Below are 19504 nucleotides of genomic sequence, written 5' to 3' on the forward strand. Positions count from 1 at the left end.
AAGAAAAACCAAAGAACCAAAGGGAATAAAAGCAGGAGTGATCACCGAGTCCCAATGAACAGGTCTAGGCAGTCAGGGGGTGAGGGATTCCCAGCTGAGAAGGCTTTTGTCATCCACACATTTCCCTTTGTCCAGCGTGTTGGACTCACGCACGTTTCTGCAGAGCAGAAGTACTACACGACGGAAGACTGAGACAGCTGTGATAGAGATCGTGTTCTTGCAAATGCTATAACTGTGCATTGAATATGCTCATTAAATCTCGCTCCCTTGGGCTTCCACCCAGAAATTCAGTCGCTACAACAGTTGTCATCCCAAAGCAGAAGGGGACACTTGCATCCTCTTTAGTAAGACAGTGTGCTGTGCAGAGAAGACCTCAGATGCCCTCCTGTAGCATAAAGGAAGATACATCTGCCCTTAGTCAAGGCGTAACATGTGGTGAGAGCAGTGTGATCTGGTGAATTAGATCAGGGATCAGCCTCTGGAAAGGGCCAGGAATTAGATCTTAGGCTTCGTGAGCCATATGGTTTTGGTTGCAGCTACTCAATTGTGCTGTTGTAGCTGGAAAGCAGCCATGGACCACACATATACAAATGGGTGCAGCTGTGTGCCAGGAAAACTTATTTACAAAAACACTGGGCGGGGGTGGGCTCGAGTGCCCACAGCCAGAGGGTGCCAACCCCCATCTTGGAAGGACAGGTCCTGGAGCCACTCTGCATGGGTTCATCAAATGCCATCCAGCATTGCCACTAGTGGGTGACTTTGGGCACATTTTCCATCTGTAAAGTGTGCTCCATCATTGCCTGTGTCAGTGTTCTCACAGGGTTGGGATGAGGGGAATTACAATGAAGGGGGTAACAGCACGGGGTCTACAGCCAGAGAGTGGAGGTCCAGTCTTGTCGCTCACTAGGTCTGAGACTGTAAGCAGGTCATGTAACTTCTCTGTGTCTGTTTCCTCAACCGTATAATTGAGATAATGAAGACAGCAGCAGTAATTATCTCAAAGATGGTTAAGGGTAAGAAGGAAATTGAAGCATTTAGTATGTGCCTGGGATAGAATATTATTATTATTGTTATGGAGAAGGGAGGATAGAAGAAGAAAGAGAGAGAACGTGGCAGAAAAAGGCAAGCGTGTTCGAAGAGTCTCCCTGGTTCCATGTGGCAGTGACACTACAGTCAAGAGAAACGACCTCTCCTGCGAACAGCCATGGACCTGACCCCACAGTGAGACAAGCTGACAATGCGGAGTAGTTTTGGGGTTTCTTGTTGGGCCAAGGGGCCAGGTGGAGACCATAGGTAGAAAGTTGGAGGGATGTACAGCCAGTGAGAGCCAAAGCTGGACGGAGTGAGAAAAACACCACTGCATACTCTGAGCACTGCTTGAGCCAAAAGAAGGCACCCACCGCTTTCATACCAAACAACAGTGGAGCGCCAGGCAGCTGAGAGGAAAAGGGCTTTCACTCCAGAGGCCAGCAGAGGGCGCACCTGAGGACGCTGCCGCTGGCCTCCATCACATGCTGCGTCCAACCTGTCCACTAGGAGCATCCATGGGAGCCACTCGTGGTGGCAGGAGGAAGGAGGGACACCTGACTGCCCAAGTGGTTCCCCTGGAGAGACTGTTTGGGTCCCCTTAAGGAGACTATTTAAACTGTTGGCTTACATTTTCAGCTGGATAGGAGGAAAACACTTATTTTCTAAGCCCTAAGTGAAGGCTTATGGTGGAGATGGAATTAGTCTTGAGCCTAATAAAGGGGCCATGTGTTCTCTGCTCTTCCAAATTGAGTGAAATGTGTGCTTCTACTTCCGCACTTTCACTAACGTGTCTAGAAGTTCACAGTACAAGCGGCACAGCTTTTGGACTCTCCTGAGAGTGACTGTCACAGAAGTGGGGGAGGAAACTTTCCATTCTGACTTGGCAGCAAAGCCAGCTTCAGCTCTGGATGTCGAGGGCTTCTGAACTCCAATCATACAGGGGGAAGCCTGTAGTGTAGACAAAACCTCAGCTTTGGACCTCAAGGGCATCTGAGCTCCAGCCACGCAGGAGAAAGCCTGTAGTGTAGACACAACCTTGCTCAGAAACATGGTCAGAAGGTATGATGGCATTGTGTGGCTTCAGGATGGTTGGTCCAAACTGTTTCTAAAGTCATATGAGACAGGCGTTTTTGCAAGATCCCTTAAACTCCAGTATAATTTGTGTTTTTATTGTTAACAAGACCCCATCTCCATTCACAGTGTATCCAGGCACCATGTGTTGTTCTGATGTCATGATTTTGTAATTATTTACGTGTGTGTGAGAGAGAGACTGTGTGTACATGTGTGTGAGAGTGTGTGTGCGTGCGTGCGTGTTTGGTATAGAATACTTATTTCAAACAAAAATGTAGTGGAAGCCCAAGATGTAAACAGACCCAACACCTGGCTGACACTGGGGGGACCAGAGCTCCCCGCTCACCTCTTGTGGTACCCTCTCCCCTCTTCAGTGCTTCCTGAAGGGTCCTTGCATAATGTGGAGGGTTCCTTGACTGTGGATGAAGACCATGACGCTGGATGTTCTCCTGCACTGGGCAGAGTTTCCGTAGAAACATCATGGATTCATGCTGCCACCCAAGTGGAGTCTGCTCAGAGCCTCAACCCCAAACAGAGAGTGAATCTTCTCATCGAATGGGGCTTAAGTTGCCATTTCCATAACCATAAATACAGGAGAACTCTGCAGGGAGCACTCAAACAGAGACAGAGACCAGGCCAAAGAGACGGAAAACTGAAATAACACAGAGGCATCGTTTCGAAGAGCCAACTGAAGAGAAGGAAAGGTTCCCACCCAACTAAGCTGATTAAAAAGCTAGTGTATAAACACCGTTCTTGGAATGAATGCATGACCAATAGCCAAGAACTTTCCGTAATTTCTAGTAAGAGAATACAGCCTAAAGTGATCAAAACCATAAGTACCAGATAAATACCCTTACAGTGTCTGAAGAAGAACTTGAGTTTACCAGACACATTTAGACATTGTTTAAACACACAGAGCATAGATGGATATTAAATATGTTTAGTATATAGGATGCAGTTCCCCTTACATCATCTAGACTCAGTCAAATCCTGAGTTATAGAAACCTGCCACAAATTTTTCTTGTGAAATCTAGACTGAATGGATTACAACCGATATTACAAATGTGTTTTCAATGGGAAAATGTTTGGCACTTTCCCGTGTATGGCAAAAATACCAAAGTAAACAGTACTTCTTCTACAGTTTATTTTGGCAAGGTCTAGCTATCTCCTGGACTGCATCACAGAAACCACGATGAGTGACAGGGAAGCATGGTTGACACATCAATAAAGAGCAGGCTGTCTCTTGATGGTGAATTTTTATTTTCAAGAGAAGTTTCCCATGGCTTTCCCTATACTGCAGGAAAACACAGGCCCTGTTTTCCTTCTTCATAGAATTGCATGCCCAGCATCTACCAGAGTGGATGCAGCAAGTACACAGCACAAGTTTGCTGATCAAATGACTGATGAGGGGATCCACCTCATAAAAACACGTGATGACTCAGCCTTTGTCATTAGAAATTTGTAAAAGTCAACTTTTAGTGGAAATTCTTGGGCTTCTCTTGAAATTGGTGAAAGCCTGAATCCACACATATTTTGGTCAAACGACTAAATGAGCCCCGTGCTTAGGTGTCAATGACAGGAAATGCTCTTCTGGGATGAAGGGCAGAGAGAAATGAGATAAGAAGAAGAGAAAGATGTTGAAAGAGCTGCAGCTGGGCTCTGCTGTCAGTTGACTCTCCCTTCACCAGCATCGGTACTTAGTTCTCACAGTCATTCACAAACCCAACGTTGCCCTACATGCAGGCAAGGTGCAGGAGGGGGTCCCTCCCTCTAGACAAGGGAGAGTCGCCAGGCCGGGTACCCTTCGCCTTGGCTTGGGGGCCACAGACCTTGGAGCTGAGCGAGTGATCAGTTCCCTGCTGATGGCCAGGTCTCCATCTCTTTCACTGTAACTGTCAATTTTACGGGAATTTAGAGCAAAAGCAAAATTATAAGCAGAAAAAGATGTTAGAATATCTTCGCAGCATTTATTGTTTTTGCCTCGAACTTTATCAAAGATAAGTTTAAGGCCAAATCATGTAAACTTTCCTGGGGAACCCTCCAAACTCTACCAACAGCAGAGAGAAGCATAGAATACACAGAGTTTGTTCAAGTCATTCTGACATTTACTTCAAGTGAAAAATAGCATCGTGTGTCTCCGTAGGGAACACATGTTGACCTCAACTTGCTAAAGCACACCAGAGTAAAATGCGGCTTGGGTCTCTTGGACGCATGACTTCCAGGCACGAATTTGTCACAATCTCTCCAAATTTCCCGTTGGTCCTAGCTCATGGTGTTGATGAGACATATCCAACCTAACATGATCGGTTTATTAACAGAGAAGAGCTTTCCGGTTTCTCTATCAAGGAAGCCTACCCATCACATGTATCCACACAGTGCAGCCCAGCAGCGGTGGGGGTACACCATCAGCTCCCTCACCAAGTTAACACAAATCCCAGATTGTGTTTTCATCAGTTTAGCAACCAATTGTGGACTTTCTCTTTTCCCCCAACAAACCAGGTATTATCAAGGCATAGGATTATCAGATATGTTAAAATTTGCATGCAGCTACATCAGAACTTCATAACTCAATGGGTTATGAAAAAATCCATCTCAAAACACAGAAGGGTTTTTTGTTTGTTTTTATCCAGAAACATGAAATTCTATTCCATTTAGTGGTTGTAAAGGATCTCAGTTATTGGCTCTCTTTTTGAAAAGATTTATCGCATGGTAGAAAGAACACTAGCTCATGAATCAGATGGACCTGAATACTGTATATTGGCCAATTTAGTTTAATACTTGAGAGATAGTAGAAATATATATATATTGGTCTCTGCCTCCTGGTTCCTGGCACAGAGCTCCTGGAACCCTTGTAATTTCCTAAGGGATAAGAGCACTCGGACCATCTTTTGTTCTATTGAGGTGATTCTGGGTGGCTCCTGCAGGGGGGGCTGGTCACCAGGACAATCAAGCTTGGGATGTTCAACCCTACACCACCCCATCCTCCAGAGAGGGGAGAAGGGCTGGAAATGGAGTTAATGATCGATCATGTCTATGTGATGAAGCCTCCATAAAAATCCCAATAATAGGAGGTTCAGAGACCTTCCAGGTGGGTGAACACATCAAGGTACTTTGAGGGTGATGCTTCCCAACTCCACAGGGACAGGGCCCCCTGCACTGGGGACCCTCCCAAACCTCGTCCCTTGTATCTCTTCGTCTCACTGTTCATCTGTATCCTTACCATATCCTTTAATAAACTGGCAACCGTAAGTAAAAGTGTTTCCTGAGTTCTGTGAGCCGCTCTAGCAAATGAATCAAACCCAAGGAGAGGGTCGTGGGAACCTCTGATTTGCAGCCAGTCGGGCAGAAATTGTTGGTGACCTGGGGACCTACTGTGCGATTGGCCTCTGAAGAGGGGGCAGGGTCGTGGGACTGAGCCCCTAACCTGTGGGGTCTGACGCTCTCCCCAGGTAGACAGCGTCAGGATTGAGTTAGATTGTAGGACACCTGGCTGCTGTCGTGGAGAATAGCTTCCTGTGGGGGAAAACCCCACACCTTTGGTGACAGGAAGTGTCAGAAGTGACATGTTCTGTGTGAGAGTAAAGGGGACTCGCAGGAGGGAAGAAATGTTTCTTTTTCTCTTGATACACGTGGAAAGATTGAGGTTTTTTTCAATCCAGTATTCAACCTCAATTCTTCCATGTGTGAAAAGGAAATAGCAAATCTTAATTTAGGGAGAAAATTTTTATGTTCTAAACAGACATTCCACTTAACTAGAATCCAGAATCCAGAAAAATCTTAAATCAGAACTTCTCAGAATGGCATCAGAACTACCTGGGGTGCTTGGGAAAATGCATTTTCCTGAGTTTTGTTACGAATTTCAGTTTTTTGGGGGGTTTTTTTGAGGAAGATTAGCCCTGAGCTAACAGCTGCCAGTTCTCCTTTTTTGCTGAGGAAGACTGGCCCTGAGCTAACATCTGTGCCCATCTTCCTCTACTCTATATGTGGGATGCCTACCACAGCATGGCTTACCAAGCTGTGCCATGTCCGCACCCAGGATCTGGACCAGCAAACCCTGGAACCTGCGCACTTAACCGCTGCACCACCGGGCCGGCCCACCAATTTCAGTTTTAAAATAGAAAACAATATAAGTAAAAAACAATTTTAAATAAATAAATCTATAAAGTAATATTTGCCCTCATTAGCTTTCCATTAAAAGTCTCAACGATGTTGGAATACTATTTTGTCTTAAATAATTCACCAAACTGTAGAAAGCCACGTTGTTGAGATCTGATGGAAGTCTCTGTGAGTTCCTTCAATGACGTTAGCGAATTAGACAAAGGCAAGGCTGTATGTGAGGGATTCTCTTGTTTGCTTCCAGCATTGAACTTGAGACACCTTCTATGTCCTGAGCTCAGACTGCCGGCCACCCTGGTAGGAAAGGAAGGAGGTACCCACGGGCTGAAGGGAGCTGGCCCTTCGCTGTCCTCATGGGCGTTCGACAGGACTCTGCTGCCCTGCACACAGGAGGCATGTAATAATCAGTGACTCAGATCTAGAATGGTCTAAAGTCAAACCTTTGCAATCCTTCCAAAGCCCTTTAAGTGCTTTCCAAGGGATGACGATGCAGGAAATATAAATGGCGCCAGAACTCAAGTTTGGCTTCTGTGCTGTAGGTCGCAGGATTCTGGAGATAAGATTTCAAGATAGAAATCCTGTTTTTTCCCCAAAGGTCTGAACCCCCCAAAATCACTCTGTTTCTTATTTCTGTTACAGCATCATACTGATTGAAATGTTTTCACATCCTGTAGGATTTTTGGAAGACTATGACATTGTTAATATTAGCTACATCAAATAGAAGTCTTTTTCAATTAACGTATTGAATGTGTGGATAAAGGCTATTTAAGCGTGTGAATGTATACAGCATAAATACTCTGAGAAAAACTGAAAAATATAGAGCCAAGAAAAATGAAAATAGATAATTTGAAAAATATGAGCTTCAGATGAAGAAATCCGTGCATGCGGACTCCCACGTGAACCTTAACACATGCGGGACGAGGCACCAAATTAACGTATTTCATAGAGTGCTGGCCGAGACCTCTGAACTACTTAAATTCAAGAAAATAAACCTAAGAAAACAATTTGGCATTGACCCTGCTTCTCTTTTTATCTATTCGTTACATATTTTACTACTTTTTTGAAAGATTTTCCTTCGCTATTTGCCTCCTATCGGGATCTACCCCATTACAGGATCGTGCACTCCTGACTTAATCTCGGTTCACCTATATTGTTTCCTTCCTTCTTTATTCTGTAAATTTTGCCTTCAATAAATATTCATCGAACACTTGCTATGTTTGGTTATTGCTTTAGATATAAAAACAAAAATGAATTACACATAAACTCTGCCCATGAGAAAGTTCCAGCCTAGGAAAAGGAGACAGATAAAGTGCTATATGCTATGCGTGCAAAAGGGAGCAGTGAGCTACTCCAAGAAGTGCAGGAATGGGGTGTCACTGTTGAGATGGATCTCAATGGGGGTTGAAGAGAGGCATTGGATGCAGAATAAACGGCATGAACAAATTGGGGCAGAGAGGTAATGAAATACATGCCATGGAAGGTGTGGGGGATGGGTCTGGGACCTGTGGGTGCACTTGGGGGCCAGCCTGATGGCATAAGCATCACCCCATGTTCAGTGAATCAGCATCGATGGCTCCAAGCGAGCAGACAGATTTTATTTGTATATTAAGAAAGTCAGTTAAGCAAGCAGGGGTTATAGTCCTGTGATGGTTAATTTTATGTGTAAGCTTGGCAGATATTTGGTCAAACACCAGTCTAGATGTCCCTGTGAAGGTATTTTTAGATGAGATTAACATTTAAATCAGTCAACTATGAGTAAGCAGATGACCCTCCATAATGTGGTGGGCTGTACCCAGTGAGTTAAAGGACCTAAGAGAACAAGACTGAGGTCCCACAGAGAGAAAGGAATTCCACCTCCAGACGGCCTTCCGACTCAAGCTGCAAAATCAACTCCTGCCGGAACTCCGAACCTGCCAGCCTGCATCCACAGACCTGCCAGCATCCACAGGCATCACAATCACGCGAGCCAATTCGTTAAAATCAGCCTCAATCTCTCTCTCTATTGATAGATAGATAGATAGATAGATAGATAGATAGATAGATAGAGAAAAACATAGATGATAGATGAACAGACAGGTACATAAGTATATAATGGATATAGATAGATGGCAGATAGATGCAATAGACAGACAGACAGACAGACAGACAGATAGCTAGATAGATAAAAATAGATAGATGGTAGATGGACAGACAGACAGGTAGGTAGATATATAGAGATAGATAACAGATAGGTGGATAGATAGATAGATATAGACAGATGATAGATTAATACATAGATGGATAGAGAGAGAGAGAGAGAGAGAGTGAGATATCTCCTATAAATATCCTATTGATTCTCTTTCTCTGGCTAATAGATGTGCCCACTGGTAACTACTTCAAAACCCACCATCCAGCCTTCACGAGCATGCTCTGAGCTTGGGTGATCTTCCAGGACCAATGTTAGGTAGAGAACAAGGGGTAGATGAACGGATGCTTCTATTCTGTGATCTGGATGCTCTTGGGGCATCCGACGCTCTCGTCTTGGGGGTCCTCTCTTTCCCTGGCACTCTGCTCCTGATCAAGGGCTTAGCCTCAGCTGCCACACACTTGAGGAGTCAGTGGCCTCTCTCCACTCCCCTTTATGGGAGATTTTTTCTCTCCTTCTCCTACTTTGAAGCATCTTTCATCCTTTCTCTCTGCTTCTAAATCATGTAGCATAATCTCTTTACCAGGCCTAGTCATAGGCTTATGCAGCAAATATTTTCTATCCTAAAATAAAACAAAACACAACACCAAAAAACTCTAAAACAATATGTTAAAAATTGTTTGATTCTCATCTGAAATTAGCAAAGAAAAAAACTACAAAGAAAAAAGTACAGATTTATAAGTTGCTAAATTCCCTGCCATGCCAATTTTCCTGGATTCTAGATAGAAAGACATTCACCCTTTCACCTTTTAGATTCTGAATTTTTTGAGCCCCTGGTTTTAAGGAAGCCAAAAATGGCCCTGCTGGCAGTCAGACCTTAATATTCCTAACTGAAAATAAACAGTGTTCACAGGACGGACGCAAGACTAAGACCTTACACGAAATGCCTGGAAGTTCCAAGTTCCTAAACAAATGTTAATTACATTTATAACTACATGTAATTTTAAAACTTATGATATTAAAGAATGCCACAGATCTGAGCTACTTCTACTAATAGATATCTAGTAAGCATTAAAATCTTTTTTTAACAGGTGGCCGGTAATAGTACGGACCAAACGGCTTCAAGTCATTCCACATTGTAAAACACTCAACGTTACAGCAGCTCCCTGTCGTCAAATTTGAGCCCCAGGTGGTCTCGGGCCCCTCAGTTCAGGCTGGGCCCTGAGCAGCAGATGTTTGGAGCCCACAGCCCCTTGTTTGAAATGACTTTAACTAATTATTCTTTTCAGCCCCTATATGACCCAGATAAACTCCTTTAATGCCGACGGTGAAGAAGTCACTCTCTCATGAGTGTGAAATAGTCCTAATCAACTTCCCTGGGTGGTGGACCACCTTGAGATGGACTCCTCAGCCAACGGTCTTTCTTGCTCTCAAAGCATCAGTCTCTTCCATGAGCAGAACACCCTCAACAATGCCAAGGAAGACCCTTAACAGGGAAGTGCCTTCTCCCTCAGCATGTGACCCCACAGGCCAGTTGGCCACAGTTTGGACCCACAAAATAAACAGAACATTTTCCATTCATGCAGGTTCTCAGGTGGGTTGCTCACTGACCCCACGTCAAAAGCAAATTGTGACGCTGGCATCAAAACAGGCTTGCAGTCAAATGCTCTGGCCCTGAGCTAGAGCATAACTCCGTTTTATGAGATGTCCCAAATAGGCAAATGCACAGAGACAGAAAATAGAAGGCGGTTCCCTTAGGCAGGGAGGTGGGAAGGGGGAATGAGGAGTGACTGACAATGGCACAGAGCTTCTTCCTTGGGTGATGAAATGTTCTAAAATTGATTGTGGTGATGTTTGCACAGCTCTGTGAATATACTGAGAGCTAATTATATGTTTTAAATGGGTGAATTTTATGGTAGATGAATCATATCTCAATAAAAGTGTTATAAAAAAACAGAATTGCAATGATTTTGTGTAATACCGTTATTCACTCTTATTATAGGTGTTTAGAAAAGAAGAAAACATTTCGGACAGTGTTCTAGTCTTAACAAGAATTAAAGTCCCTAGACCCTCTAAAGTAAAATAGATAACCAAGCAGAGTGATCCAGAAAGTGATAGAAATATGAAATTTCTTCTCTTAAATATACATTATCTCTTTTAAATGGTGAAAAAAAAATTGCCTTACAGGACATTTGGTCCTGTTCAAAATATGCATCAGACATTTGGTGGACACTTCTACAGGACCAAATGTCAAGGACCTTTTGGCGTAGGCCAAAAGTCTCCATGTATATTTTGCGTAGGATCAAATATGACTAAATATCAAGGACCTTTTGGCATGGATCAAATGTCTCCACGAACATTTTGGACAGGACCAAAGATGACCAAATACCAAGGACCTTTCGGCATGGACCAAATGTCTTATGGACCAAATGTCTGATGGACATTTTGGACAAGACCAAATATCAAGGACGTTTTAGGTTGGATAGAATGTCTTCTGGATGTTTTGGCCAGGACGAAATGTCTGCTAATCGTGAAAATGCTGTACCTTTTACTTATTGTCCATTACTCATTGGGGAAAGATAATATTACTTATTGAGGAAGAGATTCATATAGAGTTATATATATATATATATAATTAACGTATATGTGTATAGATACATTTTAAATTGTTTAAATAAATTAGGAAATCATATTTTTGGTTTATTTAAACACTGAATCTGTACTAAACAGCATCTTTAAATATTGCCAATTACTCTTTTTAAATTCCTTTTTATAGATTCCTTTTTAATATCTACCTCGATTTACTTAATACTCTGTGAGTATTATGACTTCTATGGGAGAAGCTTTTTCATTAGACACTAAATTAAAACACTGCTCTTCACTTCTGGGTGATGGAGAACACACCTACCGGGAGGCCCAGAGGCCCCGGTTGGTGGGAGCTCCACCACCACTGAAGCAGAAACCCTTGGGATGGAAAAGGCAGGATTTTTGACGGGCAATTCTGCTTCCTTTTTCCAGGCTGCTCTATGCTTTTCCTTCAAGGTATCCTGGACCCTTAGGCCTAGGGTAAAAGGATGGAAATGGTAAAAGGGTATTTCAGTCACTGGGCTAGGGTGTATCAAAGTCGGGCTGCCCACGTATCTTCGTCACTAGGCTGTTGAGTTCCTCTCTTGTGGAGTAGGGAAATTTCAGGATTGGACTTGCAGAATTCTTGCCTCCTGTGGGAAAATATCCCCCTGTGATTGCAGCTTTTATTCCATCACAGCATTGTTCAAGATTGCACGTTCCCCCTAGCACCTAGTGAGGGCCATTTTAGGGGAAAACAATCTCTTTGAAAAGTATGTTTCAACCCAAAGATATAGACAGTGCACCGTGCTAAGATGTTCCATTTCTTTGTAAAGCTTTTCCACTGGCTCTTTAAGCAAGCAAGGGCTTAGTGGTCAAAAGTTTGGTTTGAGACACTTTGCTGTTTCCGTTCTTGGCAATATCCACGAGCCCTTCTCAACCGCCCATGGTAAACATCTAGGATTTTGGCCAACAAAAAGGAAGAAAAGAAACATAATAATTTAATGAAAAAACATTCTAAACAAGATCATCTGTTTGTGGCTAGATGTTTTGAAAATGTTCACATACAAGGGATGTTTTTCTCTCCAGTGTCTTCTTCTCTTCTCTCCTTTCACACAGAAGTGGACTGCGAGCTCTGCAAGGATGTGTCTTCCCAAAGTGTGAGCCCTTACAAGAACTCAGAAGGGTTTGGAAGAGATTAAAAGGAAGGGAAAATGGAATTTGAAAATTAGTAAGTCTCTGAAAAGAGCATCATGGAAATGCATGGGGTAGAGAAAGGACCCCTGTCCACAGTGTGCCCAGGAGAAATGGAGACGGTCCCCTGCATGGAGGACGGGAAGTCTAAGAATTTGAAATGAGATGGAAGCAGTTCTTTGCTTCTTGGCATGAAATGAAGGGACACAAAGGAGGAATACAAGGTGTGTTGAGGACAATGAGGGCAAGAGCCACCTTCCCAAATAGTCCTGGGTCCCAACCTGTCAGTCATTATAACTTATCAGGACAAACCAGCAAGGAGACCATCACCCCGGGAGAGGTCTGACTGAAAGGACAGTGTGGAGCCAGCTGAGGAGTTCAGATCCCACCTCACCGCTTAGAGCTGTGTGGCCTCAGGCAAGTCACTCAACGACTCTGTTAACCAAGGGTCTTCATTGATAAAACTGTATTTCTCGCTAAGTTTATCATGACGATTCAATAAGTCAATATTCACAAAAGACTTGGAACAGTGCTGACACATGTATGGGTTATATAAATATTTGTTAAATAACTTATTAACACAGTGCAAGACTCCTGAACTGAGGCACACACCCAGGGGTGTGGATCTCAAGAATAGCCGATGTTGGATTTGCCACAGCCTTAGTGGAATTGAAGCTCAGAATTAGAAATGGAGTAGCAGGTAATAAGGGCACTGATATTTGCTGCCCGCCTGGATACGTGGACTGAGGTGTGCATATGTGCAATTCCAGTGCAGACGCAAGGGCTTCAAAAATTCTAGATGAAAAAAATTTAGATGATTATGTGCCAGTCTTTTAATCATTATGAGCGTCTGTATCTGTGCACTGTGTGTGTAACTGTTTGCATGCGTGTATTTGCGTGACAGTGTGCATATATGCATACGTGTGCATGGCATATGTGTGCTTGGTGTTTGTGTGTGTGTCTGTGTGCAGCTATGTGCATGTTTGTGCGTGTGAGAGAGTGCATGTGTGCATGTTTGTATGCGTGTGTAAATGCCTGTGTGTGTGAGTATGTACTGCGTATGTATGTGTGGTGTGTGTGCATGGTATACGTTCATGTGTGTGCATGTGCATGTATGTAGATGTGAGAGTGTGCACATGTGATGCGTGAGTGTGAGAAAGAGAGAGGGTGCTCCATTGTAAGGCTCTCCTCCAAACCCCAACAGACAAGGATCCGCGTGTTCTCAGATAAACTATAAAATTCCCACTTAAACTAATTTGGTCAGAATGAATTCACAGGTGAACGTGTAGATAATGATTCCTTAACCGAAAGTGTGAAGAATTTTGCCATTTTGCATGCCAGCAGGCGATCAAAAGCAGTGACCTGGTGGAGCTGGTCTTGTTCTGTCTCCTGTGCTCGTCGGCCCCATTTGCTGGTCAGGATGTGGCGTGCATCTCAAGGATTGCAAGGAAGAAAACTCAGCCGTGGAAAGCCGGAGGAGCAGAGAGGGGCGGTGACTGCAGCAAAGTCACCAAATGCGTCCAGCTCCGAGAGGTGACACCTGCGCTTTGCTGTAGCCCCGTGGAAATCACCTCCCGTCCTTCTCTGCCATGCCTGGGGAGTGTGCCTGTCATCGAGGACACTTGCCTGGGGAGGTGGAAGACAGAGGCGAGGCCAGAGGGAGAGACTATGGGAAGTCACCCAGACAGGTCACAAATGTGGGGAACTGGTGAATGTGAAGCTGAAAAAGTATTAGTATATCTGTTTTCTGAAGCGTGTATGAAATAAACAGGCTTGAGTGCCTGCTGCCAAAAGACCAAGACACACTTGTTTGGTTTCTTTCTTTCTTTCTCTCCCTCTCTCTCTCTTTCTTTCTTCCTTCCTTCCTTCCTTCCTTTCTTTCTCTCTTTTGCTCGTTCTCTCTTTCTTTCTTCTCTCTCTCTTTCTTTCTCTCTCTCTCTTTTTCTTTCTTTCTTTTTTTGGTGAGGAGGATTGGCCTTGAGCTAATGTCTGTGGCCAATCTTCCTCTTTTTGCTTAAGAAAGATTTTTGCTGACCTAACCTCTGTGCCAGTCTTCTCTGCTCTATGTGGGATGCCACCACAGCATGGTTTGACAAGCGGTGCTGGGTCTGCACCTGGGGTCCGCACCTGCGAACCCTGGGCCACCGAAGCAGACCACGTGAACTTAATCACTACGCCACCAGGCTGGTCTCCGTTGTTCGGTTTCTTAACAAAAGTTATTGTTACCTTCTCTTACCTGCCTTACCCATGTGTGAGTATATATGTATTTCTTTAATCGTATTTAAAATACCCTGCTTCCTTGCAAAAAGTCTAAAATTTGATGGATCTGATCAATAAAAGTAATAGTGATCTTCCCATTGCAATTGATGAAATAATTCAAACCTTATTATTTCTTTTTAACATGTTGATTTGTTTTTCTAACTCTCTTGTCCTATCTTATCATTTTGACTGAATTACATTTAACTATCCTTGTAACCCATGTTAAATTAATCAAATTACGTAGAATTGAAAAGAATGTGCATTTTGTGCGTTATTCCCATGCGATTCATGAAGGAATAAGTGTGGCTTCTGGCTGAGGAATTTTTATCGAGAGACCCAGTTCCCAAGTAAGTGTTTTTGTGTCCCCTAAAATGAGTTCAATAAAAAGGCAAATCAACATGCATTTATTGAACATCAGCTATAAAACACAGATCTTACTCTGTAAAAGTTTATCAATCTGTCTGGGGGAAAATAGTAGCTAGATGAAGGAAATAGGAGAAAACCCAATGAGGACATATTTAAAACATGTGCTTAATTATGAAATACAAACTATACATCATATATGTCCTGGAAGGAAGGGACCGTGTTGTGCCGGGGGACCAATGAAGATATAGACGAGATGCCAGGAGACCCGCACTCTTTCCCTTAGGCAAGGATTTCTCCGGCCGGGAGACACGTGGAAAGGTCGATTTCTCAAGCGATTTCTAACACTCAGAATCTGCCACTCCCTTAGTGAAGTCACTCTGTGGTCTCGGATGGGGCCCTTGGTCTCTTTGGACCCCACTGAATAGGAGTTCGGAGCCTAAAATCAAAGACTCAGTAATGACATGAAAGAAGGAAAAAGATGAGGGCTCAACATCCACGGGACGGTGCCTGGATTTGTGGAAAAGAAAAGGAAATGACATCGTGTGATTGTGGCTGCAGTCTGCGAGAAGAGGGAAGGGATGACCTGACTCTGCGGAAGGATTCCTTTGGGAGAGTGAAGGCTGAAGGCACAGACCTTACTTAGGTGCATCACCTGGGCCAGGAATGACAGACCCGGCAGTGGAACTGAAGGATTGTGAAAAGGCATCTTCTGTATAAGAACCTTGGTCCTCGTCCCCCTCACAAGATCAGGAACAGGACGACAAGGAGACTAGAACACACTCACACTACAGGCTCCCGTGATTCTACACGGTTAGAGCTGAATGTCGGGCTTAGGAAAAAATTCACCAACATGTGTTTTTAAAAAATGGCATATTTTAGTGAAGCTATAAGGTGGATCTTTTTAAAGGAAACTCTGAATTTTTTTCAAAAATTTAGAAAAAAATGCTTTGTTACTTAATTTCTTTTTCAGAATACTGGAACAGTTACATCAAACACTTCCAACCCAGGAGGGCATGCTCTTTCCTCTGAGAAGGATGGTGTGGCATACAGCTACCTCCTGCTGATCCTCCACCCTCTCCTCACAGAGAGATGCAGCTTGCTCGGGGTGGGGCGATGCAGGGCTCAGATGCAAGGTCAGCCTCCAGCTCTCCTTTGGCTCATGGAGACCGTGGGCCTCATTTGTGGCCAGTGAGCTGTAAGCAGACGATGTGGGAGGGCATCCCGTAAAGAGCAGGACAGAGTCTGGTGAAGACTGTGCTTTGCCTCCCTTTTTCTTCCTGCTGTAATGCTGACCTCGCTCCTGGAGGTGCAGCAGCCACTCGGAAGCTAAAGGGAAGCTCAGGGATAAGGAAGGTGGGAGAGAAGAACAGAAAATACATGGTCCTAGTGACATCTTCAGGGATGCACAGCCCATCAATCCCCATTTCCAAATTTCCTAGAACAGAGGCAGTAGGAGGGAAAGTGTATGACATTTAAAACACTCCGTCAATTTCAATTACTTACAGTTTAATACATAACTGCTGTCAATAAAAATTGAGTGATATTTATACTTTTTTCAGATGTAGGAAGTGGCAGTGAGTCAAGTGGTTAAGACATTAAATTTCATGACATATACAGACATATCATGGTTGATTTCAGTTAGTACCACATCCTTCATGTCTGCACCTTGTGAGAGGAAACATCGAGGCCAGCATTTCTCACGCACCCTGCAAACAGTAACTGCAAGCCACAGAGGGATTTTTAAATTTTCTAATTAGCTGCATTCAGAAAGTAAAAAGAAACAGGTGATACTAACTTTAACAATATGTTGTCTTTAACGCAATACATCCAGAAGCTTATTATTCCAACAAGTAATTAAGATGAAAGTAATTAATGAGACAAATTTCGTTCCTTTTTTCTCATCCTAGGTCTCTGAAATCCGGTGTGTATTTTCCGCTTACAGCACATCTCAGTTTGGACTGGCCACATTTCAAGTGTTCCACAGCCATGAGCTATCACACTGGGCAGCGAGGGTCTGGGCTTCCACAGTGATTCAAACTGCAAAGCTTCTCTTAACCCATTGAATACCTGAAGTATAACAAGAGAAGACTAAGAAATCACACATTCTGAAGTGATAATGATAATGTACTTAAAAATCTATTTCTATTTTCAAATGTTTTAACAAGTATGAGCTCATTTAATTTCTTTACCTGTAAATGTGAATAACGGTAGAGCCAATTTTTAGCTTTTTATAAACTTAAATGAAATGCTACTTGTGTTGTCTTACAAGCACACGTGGAACGTCTCCTAGACTTTACCCTTGTCAGCGTCCCACCAAATTTCAAAGTACCAAATTCAAACAGAGCATGTTCTCTGGCCACAGCGAAATAAACCAGAAATCAATAATGAAAAGATGACTAGAAAATATTCATATGTTTAGAAATTAAACAAGATACTTCCAAATAACACAGATGTCAAAGAAAAAATCAAATATCGGTGTAAATTAAAAACTAGTACAAAGTGAATGACAGGGAAGATAATCCACATGAAAACTTACAAAATCCAGTGAGAGGCATGCTTAAAGGCTCATTTATAGCCTTGAATGCATGCATATATCGGGAGAAAGAAAAATAAAGACTAAAAGTCAAGGCGTTAAATAACTCTATCAACAAGTTAGCACTAACCAAAAAAGAAGAAAACTTGATATTTCCACTATATGATGCATTAAGAACTTTTATTCATCAAGAAACTCATCAAAAGAAGGAAAAGATAAAGCACAGAGAGGAAGGAAATATTTGACATTCATTTATGGATAGAGAACTCTTTTCCAAAGCATATAAAGAACTTCTATGTGTCAACACAAGAAGAGCAATCAACACAAAAGACTACTATGGAAGAGGCTTGAACTTATTCAGACAGATATCCAAATGGCCATTAAGTATTTGAAAAGATGCTCCATCTCAGAAATTATCAAGGAATGCAAATTAAATCAACAGAGAGATGCTATTCAACAACCACTAGAACGGCTAAAATTTAAGACTCTCAATACCAGGTGTTTGCAGGAAAGCTGTGGAGCAGAATAACTCTCACACGGTGTTGGGGAGACGTAAACTGGTGCCACCACCTTGGAAATCATTTGAAGTTATCTCTAAAGGTGAAGATATCTGTACCTGCGCCCCAGCGGTTCCACTCCTGGGTTGAAATTCATGCTCATGAGAAGGGAGAGACACGCACAAGATTATTCGTGGCAAAGTTATTAGCATTAACCTAAAGCTGTAAACAGCGCACATTTTCTCAACAGGATGATTGGGTTGATATAGCAGAATAGAAAAATATTCAGCAATAAAACTAAATGAACTGTAGCTCCCAGCGGTAACAGGTGAATCACACAAACCTAATATTGAGAGAATAGGAAGGACCGTACGCTGTGTGATCCTATTTCAATAAAGGTCAGAAAGCAGACAACACTATCATATTTAGGGACATATCCTGATGTGTTACACCTTTTCAGAAAAGCAAATAGTGATTCATATTATAGACAGAAAATCAGTGAGCTTTGAGAGCGAGGCAGGGGTGGTGACCAGCAGGGGACAAGAGGGTCTTTTGATATCCGGGTCATCCTGCATATTGATCTCGCAGTGGTTACATGTAGGATAAATAATCGAACGCAAAGTTTTGCTCCATTCCTCCTTTTTTTTTTATGTTATCTTCCACAATACTAAAAATATTTTTTTTAAAGAAAGTGAACCATTATTAAAACCTCAGCTAAATTCAAAAATAAATAGACATCCCCATGACATTGAGATGAAGGAGAATCTCACAGTGGGGAGCTGAAGTGGGATTTGCTGCCCTGGTCAGCCCCAGTTCTGGATTCGTCAGTAGACTTTCAAAATAGTGAACACAGTGAAAGACTGAAGCCTGACTCCCTGCTAGCGGTGACGGGAAAGATTTTCTGCCGAATTTTTTTACTGTTGTGGGAAGGACATCTATTTTCCTCTTGAACTCTCCCCCTGCCTGGAATTAATGGTGTGAGGACCTGACGCCTGATGTTTGGCAGCCGTTTTGCAGCTGTTGGGGTGAAGCCATGGAAACTGTAGAGTTACTGGCCCAGCATGCTGATGCTGTTGGGCCACTGAAGGGACCTGGATCACCAAGCTTTGGTCTTCTCGAGTAAATAAAAATTGCCTTTTGGTTGAAAAATGATCGTTTTCATAAAGTCTCTAAAAATTTTACTTAGAAACATTTTTTATTTTTTAAAAATTATTTCAAGAAAATTTTCTCGCTCATAAGTTTACATAAACTGAAGGCTGAATGCAGACTGTCTATACTTGTGTGACTTTTGTTTCAAAAACAACAGTAGTCAAGAGAGTTGAATAAAACTTTTTACAACTATGTTAACTGTGTTCAACCAAAAACCTAGGTGGTTCTGTTGAAAAGACAACCACTGTTGCATTAAAATTAACACTTTTAAAAAGTCCTGGAATGGACGTGATTCCAACTCAAAGCTAAGGAAATGGCACATGAGAGCAAGGTTCAAGATGTGTGATCGAAGGATGGGCTTTCCACCTCGGATCCAAGATTCCCCGCCCTGTGGGTCCAAGTCATATGTGTAACACACTTTAACAGATTTCTGTGGCTTAATTTCCTTTGATTTTATTTACAATCCTGTTTTGAAAAAGTGGGTGAAGTGATCTGAACTTGCTTTTTATGGCATTTAAAGAGGAGAACTAAACTCTTGCAGCTAGATTTGAAAATTGGGAAAAAAGTGATTTCTAATTTCTTTTTTTTTAAATATTAGTA

The sequence above is a fragment of the Equus asinus genome, chromosome 1 (assembly GCF_041296235.1).
Source record: "Equus asinus isolate D_3611 breed Donkey chromosome 1, EquAss-T2T_v2, whole genome shotgun sequence".
NCBI lineage: Eukaryota > Metazoa > Chordata > Mammalia > Perissodactyla > Equidae > Equus > Equus asinus.